The 11,502-nt window shown below is 49.1% G+C and overlaps 1 protein-coding gene across 1 annotated transcript in view; it reads left to right on the forward strand.

Moving 5' to 3' along the window:
* Positions 1-11,502, forward strand: part of MCCC2 (methylcrotonyl-CoA carboxylase subunit 2) — a 424,975-nt gene that overhangs the window by 350,567 nt on the left and 62,906 nt on the right. The window lies entirely within an intron of this gene.

The raw sequence follows: 11,502 nt of genomic DNA on the forward strand, positions 1-11,502 counted from the left end.
AGAAGTGCAAGTGTTGTTTCATCTGTGCATGACTGGACATTTGGAAGGTGACTGTGAGAAGGACCTCTCATGAGAGGCATGAGCACCACCTTCCCTTCCCTTCCCTTCCCTTCCCTTCCCTTCCCTTCCCTTCCCTTCCCTTCCCTTCCCTTCCCTTCCCTTCCCTTCCCTTCCCTTCCCTTCCCTTCCCTTCCCTTCCCTTCCCTTCCCTTCCCTTCCCTTCCCTTCCCTTCCCTTCCCTTCCCTTCCCTTCCCTTCCCTTCCCTTCCCTTCCCTTCCCTTCCCTTCCCTTCCCTTCTTCCCTTTTTTCCCTTCTTCCCTTTCCCCTCCCCTTTCCCCTCTTCCCTCCTTCCTCCTCCTTTCTCCCTTTTCCCTCCCTCCTCCCTTCTCCCTCCTCCCATTCCGGCGATGGCAGCAAGGTGCCGCTCAGCCGCTGGGGGTGGGCAGCTCCGAGGCCGAATCCCACTGCACAGAGCCCCACTCATTTGTCGCGGCTCAGCGTGGGGGAGAGGGTAGCGTGGAACCCCTCGTGCGTTCCCGAAGGGATGTGGAGTATCTGAAGTTGCCTCTCCCCATCCGCCTTCATCCCCTAAGAGGCAGGGATCAAACCCTGCTCCATTTTCTTTTCAAGGGGAATAGGATTGTTATTAATAATATATGCATATATTTAAATAATGAGCGACAGAAAGCTAAGCCAGTTCTTGGTAAATTAAAATCTCACGATCTGTCTTACTAAATCCAGGCGAGAGAAATACCTCGTCTTCAGGAACTGAAAAACAGAGCCGTCTTCTGGGCACTGTACATGATCATGGTGCCTTATTCTACAGTGTAAGTTCTATAGCAAGAAATTAAAGAAAAAAAAAGTTTCTGCTTTTAAAAAGATGTAAAATCAAGTGAAGGGATAAGACACGATTGAGTTTTTCATTTGTTCGGTAACTCCTCTTTGAAGAAGGCAATCACCAGCTTTAGTGAGTGCTTTTATCCCGTTTGTGTGAATAATGCACACGCGCACCTAAACCCCTTCTGCCCTACGCCCCTGAATAAGTTGTATACACACACAAACGGATGAACGAAATATCTGAAAGGCGAAAAAAAGCTGAAATAAATAACTCGGTGCAGAGCTGGGTAGTGCTGCAGTTTAATAGAAGAGCACAACGATTGCCTTTTACACCATCCTCTTTACATTTTGCTGTTGAATCAGATGCCTCCGCGCACACAAAGATGAGAACACTGGGAAGACAGTGGAAATCACGTATGACGAAATGGAGGCAATGTGTGAGAATGGAATCAGGTTTACAATGGAGCAAGGTCATTTGTTTTTTCGTTTCTAAATATCTGGTTTGGAGACACTGGATAATATCCTGAAAACATCGATCTCATCGCACAGAACTCTCGGACCAAGGATTTCCAAATGTTAAAACTTCACAGTAACTAAGCAGCTTCAATTGGTTTCCTACAGAAACCGATCTTCCTGAACAATTCTACATGTCACGTTTCTGTAGTAGCTCCTAGAATCTAACTTCTGCCAGTGTTAAACTTTTTAAGACTTTCTCAGTCTTTTTAAGACTTTCTCAGAGCGAGGAGGTGAAGGGAGAACGGCGTCTGAATTAAATGTGTAAACGGGTCGGCCTAAGTGCTCATTGTTTCTAAGGACTATACGAAAGCATACGAGGGGACAGAAGAACTGCAAAGCTCTACGGGGATGATAATGATAATGAATAAAAAACCAGCCCAGCCAAGAATAGCAAGTATCTGCCCGAGAAAAAGTCAGCGTGCAGCAAGCAAAGCGCGGAACGTAGCGGCTCTCATTTCTCCAAACGCGAGCGTCAATTAGATGGGGGAAACCGACTGAATGTTTGATGTTCTCCACCCTCGAGCATCGGCGATCCGTCTGCGACGCTGCGGGACAGAAGAGGACCGTCGGGGCGGTTCGGGTCGGCGCCGCACTGCAGCAGCAGCTCGGCCACGCTCGGGCTGCCCAGCATCATCACCTGCGGAGGGACGGAGGGACACAGCGTCAGCTCGGGGCGCAGCTGTCCTCTGTCATCTGCACGCAGCCCGCACAGAGGCACAGCGTTGCACTCGTGGATTAAATGAGGGATGTGGTGTGCGCGGTTTGCTGGCTGGGTATTGCATCTCAGTACGTGCCGGTGCAGATTGTAATAAATATGATATTATATGATACATTCGTACGTATGTGCGCCTGCACACCAAATGCACACAGATGTACATAGCAGTAACATAGACGAACCAACGAACAAGGCAGCTCGGCAGCCCACGCCGCGCGGCCGGGACACGCAGCGGTCAGCTGCTTTCCCCTGCATCGCGCTCTCCTTCCCCTCCCGCACTTCACACTGAGCTCTTTCGCTCTCTCAACTGTAGCTCAGCGTATGCCTCTTTTCGGACGGGCCAGGAGAGCTGCTGTCTAGTACACAAAAGCTCCTGCTGCTAACGCCGCTCCGCAGTGACGGATACTTGTGGTAAACTCTGATCGTGCTGAGCAAACAAACATATCGCTCGGGCTTTTACTTCATACCTTCTCCTGGTGGATCTTAATGCATTTGTGATCTTCGTAAACTGGGTTCTAACACTGCAGAATATATCTTGAGACAATGGTTTCTCTAAGTACTTTATTTTTCAAAATAATGTGGCTATGAGCTACAGATATATTGCTTTATTTAAAAGGTAAGAGCTGAAATGCTTACGGCTCACATAATTTACCAGTTCCCGTTCAGTTTAAGTTTTTCATTTTAGAAACCCATTTTAGAAAAATATTTCCTGTCACGTACAGCATGCAAGGACCAGAATGACTGCTCAGCTTATCTTACTACAACCCCGGAAAACTTTTTTCATGAGATACACAACTGCAGTTTATATCGCAGCAATTAGTTGTTCATTACGCATTTTAAAGGCTTGGTTTAAATACACTGGTAACGCGCTGCTACTTCTCAGCGTCATAAGAAAGTAAGACCATTGTGCAGTGATACTGACAGCTTCTATCAGTGAGTGTCACTGTCACAAATACTGAATAGTAAAAATGCCAATAAGACGGACTACTGGCAGTACCTTGTTGGAATGAAAAAATTAATCTCTGGGACGATTTCTACATAATCTCTTGTTCTGTTCTTTCTCAGAGAAATACTGCTGTGGAATCACAGAATCAGAGAGTTTGCAAAGCACCCCTGCAGACCAGCGAGCCCAACTCTCTGCTATTCCCAGCACTAGAGGTTGCAAAGAAAAGCATCCAGGAGGGTTCTCATTATGATAAAATCATAGAACCACAGAATCATAGAATGGCCTGGGTTGAAAAGGACCTCAAAGATCATCGAGTTTCAGCCCCCCTTGCTGTGAACAGAGTCACCAACCACTAGACCAAGCTGCTCAGAGCCACATCCAGCCTTGCCTTCAGTGCCTCCAGTGTTGGGGCATCCACAGCCCCTCAGGGCAACCTGTTCCAGTGCCTCACTACCCTCTGAGTGAAAAACGTCCTCCTAACATCTAACCTAAATCTCCCCTGTCTTAGTTTAAAAACATCTCCCCTTGTCCTATCACTATCCCCTAAATCAGGGATTTGATTTAGTAGTTGGGTAGGGATAGCGGTAGGAGGATGGTTGGACTAGATGATCTTGTAGGTCCTTTCCAACCTTATTTACCTACGAACCTATGAACCTATCGACCTGTGTAAACAGTCGTCCCTCCTCCTGTTCGTACATTCCCTTCAAGTACTGGAATGCCACAATGAGGTCCCCCCGAAGCTTTCTCTTCTCCAAGCTAAATAAGCCGAGTTCCTCCAACCCTTTGCCATAGGAGAGGTGTTCCAGCCCCCTTATCATTTTAGTGGCCCTCCTCTGGACCCGTTCCATGAGCTGTGCGTCTTTCTTGTGCTGGGAGTCCCAGGTCTGGATACAATATTCCAGATGGTGCCTCACAAGAGTTGAGTAGAGAAGGCAATTGAACACCCTCTCCACGCAGCCTGCTCCAGTACTTTGCCACCCCCACAGTGAAGACGTTTTTCCTCGTGTTCTGACGGAATTTCCTTTACTACAGTTTGTGACAGACAAGCACCACTCTGATTTCTTTTGGGAAAAAAGAAGAAGAAAAAAAAAGCTGTTCTTGAAAGCAAATTGAAAAACTATCAAAGTGCTGCCAACTCCACGAAGACATGCAGAGTTGGATTCTATGGGCACACTCCTCATTTTCAATACCGTGTGGTACAATTCGTTTGCAGTGACTCCTAAAGCCCAGCTATGCCTAGGAGCGAAGGAGATGGCTCTGAAAACCGCAAGCCTAAATTCAGGCATAACCTTGAAGCAAGCCCGGTAATAATATATAGAACAGTAATGACAGAAATAGCAGTGCCCTCACGTGTCTCCGTCCGGGCTCCGCTGGCATGTCCCGGGGCAGCCCCCGCCCGCCACACCCCACCTTCAACGGGGTCTCGCAAAGGAGCTGATCCCATTTGGGCGCACGTCGCCTCCACCAGCTTCTGCAGCGGTTCATCTCCACCGAGGGCTCGGCGGGCGGATCACAGGGGCTGTGTCCCCGCGAGGGACACCGCTGAAGGAGGAGAGGGCTTAGGGGATGCGCCTCCACATTCCCATCCACATCGCGGGGATCCTCCTCCTCGCGGGTAGGTGCTGTTATCTCCTCCGTCCTCCCGCGGCTCGGGCAAGGCGGAACGCGGCCCGCGCCTGCCTCGTACTGGAGGCGGTGTTGGAGGAGACAACCCGAGGCAGAGGGAGGGTGCGGGGCGGGACTGGCTTCGCCGCTGCACGGGGCGAAAGGGGCTGCCCTGCCCCAAGCCCAACGATAGCTGGGTCCGGGATCGATTCCTTCGGCCCGATGGCGGGTGCGGACAGCCGGGACGAGGAAGAGAGCCGTGCCCCGCAGGAAGCCCGCGATCACTGTACCGATGCCCGGCAGCAGGGAGCTGCTTCGCCCCGGCACACGCAGCAGCCTCGGACAGGAAGGTAAACCCTGATGTGACCCAGCCGAGCGAGTGCCGCTCCGACCCGCTGTAAGGGTTCCTCACAAATAATTCAGCGCCGCACTGCCCCCGAGAGGGGCGGCTCCGTTGCGGGCTGCGCAGGAGACCCAGCGCCGAGGACTACGCAGACCGCCTCTCCAGCCCCGGTGCCTCAGATACAGGGACACGGAGGAAGGAGGGCATGGAAAGCTTCCGCGGGAGGGGCGCGGGGAGGCGATCCGGAGGTACTGCCGATGCTCGGTACCGATAAACTCGAGAAATCAGCGTACGCAGAAAACAGAATAAGGAAAGAGGGTTGTTTTTTCCTTCAGCCTAAGTTTCCTAGTTCTGTCTTTTTTTTTTTTTTTTTTTTTTTTTTTTTGTGTAGACATTTTCAGGCAATTATTTAGGCAGTTCTACTCCTCTAATTTCGTCTAGGCAGTTTCACTCCGCGCTCCCAACCGGAGGCGGCTGTGGATTCCTCTCACGGTGCTCGGAGAGCAGTTTGCAAAATACACCCCTTGTGCTCATTACAACCAGCAGTGGTTTTATTTTTCCTTACACTCACAGTTGCGTGCAACAACCTAAAGCTGCGGTTGTGCAAAGACACAGCGACACATTTTCGCCGTCTGAAATCAGGGAAACAATCTGAAAAAAATGCAGCTCCGGAAGCCTTTCTTTCCCGCTTTTGGCGGGGGAAAGTGACTCGCGGGGACGGTCACAGCTCTGGTTTTCTGCCCTCGGAGGGGAGAGCCCACAGTTAATTAACTATGCTATTGCGCTAGCTATATATGCTAGTGCGCTATACTGCTTTGAGCTGTGCATAGGGGAAGAGAAAATACTTTTCAAAAGGGAGAAAATAGAGATATTCTAGTGACCACCTGCTGCTAACTGGTGAAAATTTTGGCGTTTGGTGCCATCCTGACTTTTCAGGGCCAGCGATTATGGACCCTCACAGCAATTAGACCGATTGCTTGACCACCACCCTGCACACTGGTGTCTGTCAGCACTAGAAGTCACATGATTCTTGCCCCAAACAAGGCCTCTTTGGCACAGTTCTACTACGAACCAACGACCTCCAATTAATCAGAACATAACTACAAACAGTCAGATCAGAAGTAAAGGAAATAATAGCCGAGTCTATATGACCGTGTTTTGAAAACAGTTCTGATATTATACTTACAAGTGGGGGATAAAGAGAAAACATTTTTTTTCTCCCTGAAACTTATGGCAAAGTTGAGTTCCTAAAGAAAAGGGAAATTAATTCACATTAAATGGACCCCATAGCTTTCCCTTTTTCCCATAGCTTTTTCTTTTTGAAATCTTTACTCAGCTACACAGATCATTGAAGATGAGCATCAATTCATTTTTACACTACAGTGCTATACATCAATATAAGAATCCTGGAAATTGTTCTGAAATAGCACGCAGAGTGGAGGAGGTGCACCAAAAGCAGCGGTCCCACACTGTGTCTAAAGCTAAGAAATCTCAGCCTTCTCAAAAAGGAAAAACTGAAAAAAAAAAAAATAAAGGGAAAGCCCGATCATCACACGCTCCCACAAAAACAAACACATACTGACATCTTCAAAAGATTTCCACGAATTGCTTCGTATTTTAACAAATATTCTGGTAATAAGCTCAGGGGATGATTGAAGTCCTAAAGAGGGGAAACTAAAGAGAAAGCAATACCGGCACTCGGTTGCTGCTCAGTAGATAAAGAAAGGAGCATGAGGGCACTGCTGTAAGGTGCGATGGAAAAGCGGCATCAAACTGACAGGGTTTGCCATTGGGAAAAATAATAACGGTCAGAGTTATGCTAACAATGAAACAAAACGAATGAGCAGAAATAGATAATAGGTTAAGAATTTTTTTCTCAGCTTAAAGCCTCCGAATGCGTTGCACATATTTGTCAAGAGCAGGAAAATCTAGCACCTTACTGTTAGATTTTGAAAAGCTGTGAAATAGAGGTTTGTCGTTCATCAAAAATATGGCACACAACGTCAAAACCAACAGCAGTAGAAAAAAAATACAGGCAGGAATAAATACGCTGGTTTGCAGTTTTCTGATTTCAACATAGCACATTACTAAATATAATCTGCTGTCTTAGATAATGGGAAAGTTTCCTTAAAATATTCTCACACACACGATTTGTACACTTGTACACCCATACCCTTCACATGGAAGAAAAAAAATAGTTGCAGATATATGTATTTTTTTTCCACTCCATTTTGAGACAGGGAGCACCAGAAAAGAGAATTACTTCAGGATTCTATACAAGCAGCTCGGAGTTCACAAAAAGCAACGAGCTGCTTGCCAAGCAAACGACTCTTCCTGAAAAACAAGTAATAACGAAACAAACTCAGGAGAAAAAAAAAAAAAAAGGCATACGGACAAAACATTTTAAACTGTTTAACAAATAGCTGTAGATTTCTGCAGATGAAATAATTAAAAAAATAGGCCAGGGCGTGGATCTTTGGAGACACTTCGCGATGCCTCTACCGACTGCTCGCAATTAACCGGCAGCCGCACAGGACAGCAGTGGCTCCGAGCTCCTGAACATCGCCTTGGAGCGAGACACTACCCTCCCCAAACCTTCACCATTGTTAACATCCTCCTGGTTCTATTCATTTAAGCGATTTTATTTGGAACGACTGTTCTGGGAAGAGATGACTCCATAAATAGGAAATAGACGCAAAAGGAGCTTATTTTAAAGTTTATTATTAAAGAAATTAACCTTTACTTTTTAAGTCCAAACTTGCTAATCTTTTTCCTATCCCCCCTGAAATAGATTGTAAAGCCACAGTCTTCCTACAAACAATGCCTCAAAATACTGCGTTTAGGGGCTCAAGCTGCCAGAATACTTATGCGCTACATATGGGACCCTAATACCATTACATTTCATTTTGGGAACAGTAAAATCAAGCAAACTGATTTTTCGCCCTTTAAAACACGCTGCCTTAGAAGTACTCCCTTCCTTTAAAATCCGATTTTCAGTGCTATCAGACTATTCAGACTCCCTGAGACATGAGTGGTGTTTTAGGAGACTTCCATCACCTCAATGAGAAAGTAAAAGCCGTATTAAAAGCAAGTGTAAAAACAAAGAGAAAGATAAAGAAAATAAAACGCCACAGTTTCCGACTCTTGAAGGCTTTTCTGTTTCTTAGGTTGATTTTTTTTTTCCTTGTTAACTACGGCGCATTTACTTCGGGATCAACAGCTTCTGTGCATTTGTATTTTATAGTCTAGAACCGGGCTTATAGGGCTCAAAGTTTGTGGTTTCTTTTTTGAGTACTAAGTGAAAAATAAAGGAATTGGGCCTACTCAGAATGCAAGAAACTAAACACTCAGATAACGAGCAGAACTGGATATTGCCTCTGATATTTATTTTAAATGTAGTATTCTAAGACTTCTCAGTCAGAAAGCAATGCTGGTGACACAGCAGGGAGTGGACACAGAGCTTCTTTCCTGCAGTCCTTGAACTCTACAGATTTCGGATTTTTTTTTCCTTCTGCTTTTTTTTTTTTTTTAACCTGTATTCCATTTTATTTTTAAAGATATCTCTGTACAACTATTTAGACACGGTTCCACAGCGTGCTCCCAACTGGAGGCGGCTGTGGATTCCTCTCACGGTGCTCTGAGAGCAGTTTGCAAAGTACTCCCCATATTCTTGTCAGAACCAGCGGCCGTGTTATTTTTCCTTACACACACAGTTATGTTTAGTGACCGAGGCCTAAGCTGTGCTGTGCAGAGTCACAGCGACCCACTTTCACCATCTGAAATCGGAGAAATGTCTCAAAAGCCTTTGAGCTGTATTTTTCCCCGCTTATGGTGGGGAAGTGACACGTGCGGGGACGGCCACGGCTACCATTTTCTGCCCTCGGAGAGGAGAGCCCACAGATAATGAACGGAGGTGCGCTATATTGCACAGTGGAAGAGAAAATACTTTTCAAAAGGGAGAAAAGACGGAGATAACCTAGTGACCACCTGCTGCTTTCCTGATTTACGTTTATATTTAAAAGAAAAAAGAAAAAAAAAGAAAAAAAAACGAAAAGGAAAAAGAAAGAAGAAAAAAGAAATAGGAAAGAAGGTCTTTGAAGAAAACAGAAGAAAACAAAACAAAAAATGGAAGAGAGGGGAGAGAACGATGCGCGCCTGCGGCTAGGACAGAGCGGACCTCACGTGCTCCCACCGCGGCCCGCACCGACACGGCTGTGTAGTCGAGGGGAGGCTGAGACCCCGGGACCGCGCTGGGGCCGACCGCGGGCTGCCGGGGCCCGTGCCGCCGCCGCTCGGCCCTCCCGTCCCCGCCACCCAACACCGGGCCCCGCCGACCCCCGCGGCCGCCGCCGTACCTGGGCCGGGATCTACCCCGGTGCCTCCTCCTCAGGACCTGGCGCAGAAAGCGGCGAATCGGCCCAGAGCGCCGCAGGGCAGCGGCCACCCCGCGCAAGATGCGCCGGAGCTGCGAGAGGGACAGGGGCCGCCTGCGGGGGCGCCGAAAGCGGACGGTGCACCTTATCCGAGGAGTCATGGGCGCGGGAGAGCCCCCAGAGCGCCGCGATTAGAAATACCTTTCCTCCGCGGCCCTCCCCCCCGCAAATCGGCCCTCTCTCCATTCATTGGAGAGGATTCCCCCCCATGCCCCCCTTTCCCCTTTAATGTTTTTTCTTCTTCTCTCTTTTTTTTTTTTTTCTTTTCCGCGTGGCTAACTCCTCATTCCGTCTCCCCGCCCCTCGCCGCAGAACGCCTCTCACTGCCGGGACACCCGCCTCGAAGCCGGCGGGAGGCGGGAGGATGGGGCGGGGGCGGCCGTGGGCCTTCTGCTCGTGGAGCTCCGCCGCTGAACGGGCACGGCGGGCGGCCAATCGCAGGGCGCCTCCGGGCTTTCAAATAAAGCCCTGACGACACGTCCTTACCCTATCCTTTACCCCCCCACCCCCAACCTTCCACCCCCCCCATCTCTCAGGCTTTCTTTGCAGGAGGGCGATCTCGCTCTTATGTTTCTTTTCCTTTTATTTTCTTTCTTTTTTTTTGGCGCACTCTCGCTCCCCACGGTGCCGCTGGAAGGGATGCAGGTTGCAAACACCCGCTCGTCCCCGCGGGCAGCACCGCGGCTGCGATAGCGGATCGCTGCCGCTTTAACAGCCCGGGTCAGCGCCGGCCCGACGAGCAGCTATTTCCTCGTCACATGGCCATTTGAACGCGGCGCGGGGCCTCTGCGTAGCGGACTGAGAAATGATAATCAAAGACATAAAAAAAGCGGATCTCCTCATCCCTCCGCGCCGAGTAGCAGAAACGGGTAACCGGCGGCCCCTTCCCTCGCCCCGCTCCCGGCAGCGTTCGTGTCGCTTCGTGTCCCGTTGAGATGTTTGAAGCGCGGAGGGGCCCCGCACGGCGGCGTGGGCTGTGCCCGTGGGGGGTGGGGGGATGTGGTACCTCCGTGCGGCTGCGGGGCCGCTGCTGCGGGTGCGTCTCCGCCACTTCGAGTCGGGTCGGGCGGAGGAGATGGGGGTGCGCAAGGACTGCAAGGAGTCCGCGGGGGGGCAAAGGGAGAGGAGGGAGTTGTGTATGTGTGCGTGTGTGTGTGCAGTCTCTCCGCCTCCAGCGCACGCCGCCTACACCGGGCTGAACAAACAGAAATGACAGCGACATGGACGGGAGTCCGCTTCTGCCTGGACACGGAGCAGCCTCGCTGCAGAGCTGAGGAAAGGACAACCCGAGATACGTTTTCCCCAGGACCGAGTCCGATTTCAAGCCTGGGAAATGGGCGACTGAGAACTGCGATTTCGAAATGAAAGCGGCTTTCCGATAGAGGCTGTTATTTTTTTCTTTTTCCTTCTTCACCGCCTTTTTGTTTTCCGCATTTTTTTTTTTTTTGTCTCTTTCTCCTCACTTTCCCTCCTCTGCCGACGCGCACCACAGCGGCGCGGTGCGTGTGTCCGGCCATAGGAGCCCAGCAACTGAGCCCCGACTGCCTGCACGGCGCGCTGCCCTGTGTCAGTGAGCCTCACTGAAAGCAGTGCTCTCGGGGCTCCCTGAAATTTTTCCTTACTGTTGCCTTTCTCTGCTGTTATATCCGGGGGGCTTCCAGCCTCCGAGCTGACTGAGCACGAGGACCCTCCGCAGGGATGCTGCCCGCCGTGAGTGTCCCGTGCGGTGTGCGGGACGCGGGTGACGCTCCCACGCCGCGCCGCGGAGCACAGCTACGGCTATTCGTTCTGTTGGCTTTTGATGTTCTAAAGATGAAGCGAGGGAGGCCTTGAGACTCTGGGTATTATAACCTGTTTTACTCGTTGTTGCTCTCGTTGTTTTTTTTTTTAATTTAAATTTTATTTTATTTTATTTTATTTTATTTTATTTTATTTTATTTTATTTTATTTTATTTTATTTTATTTTATTTTATTTTATTTTATTTTATTTTATTCATAATCCTAATGCAGATATCCTCGCAGCGGGAATATTTTAAAACAAATTCTGGTGCATTGGCGAGAACGACTTTTTAATAGTAATCCTAGTCTGACTGAGGTCGGGAGCGT

Source organism: Cyrtonyx montezumae, unplaced genomic scaffold (genome assembly GCF_038088225.1).
Source record: "Cyrtonyx montezumae isolate F1298 unplaced genomic scaffold, pur_monq_1.0 scaffold_30, whole genome shotgun sequence".
In the NCBI taxonomy this organism is placed as follows: Eukaryota; Metazoa; Chordata; class Aves; order Galliformes; family Odontophoridae; genus Cyrtonyx; species Cyrtonyx montezumae.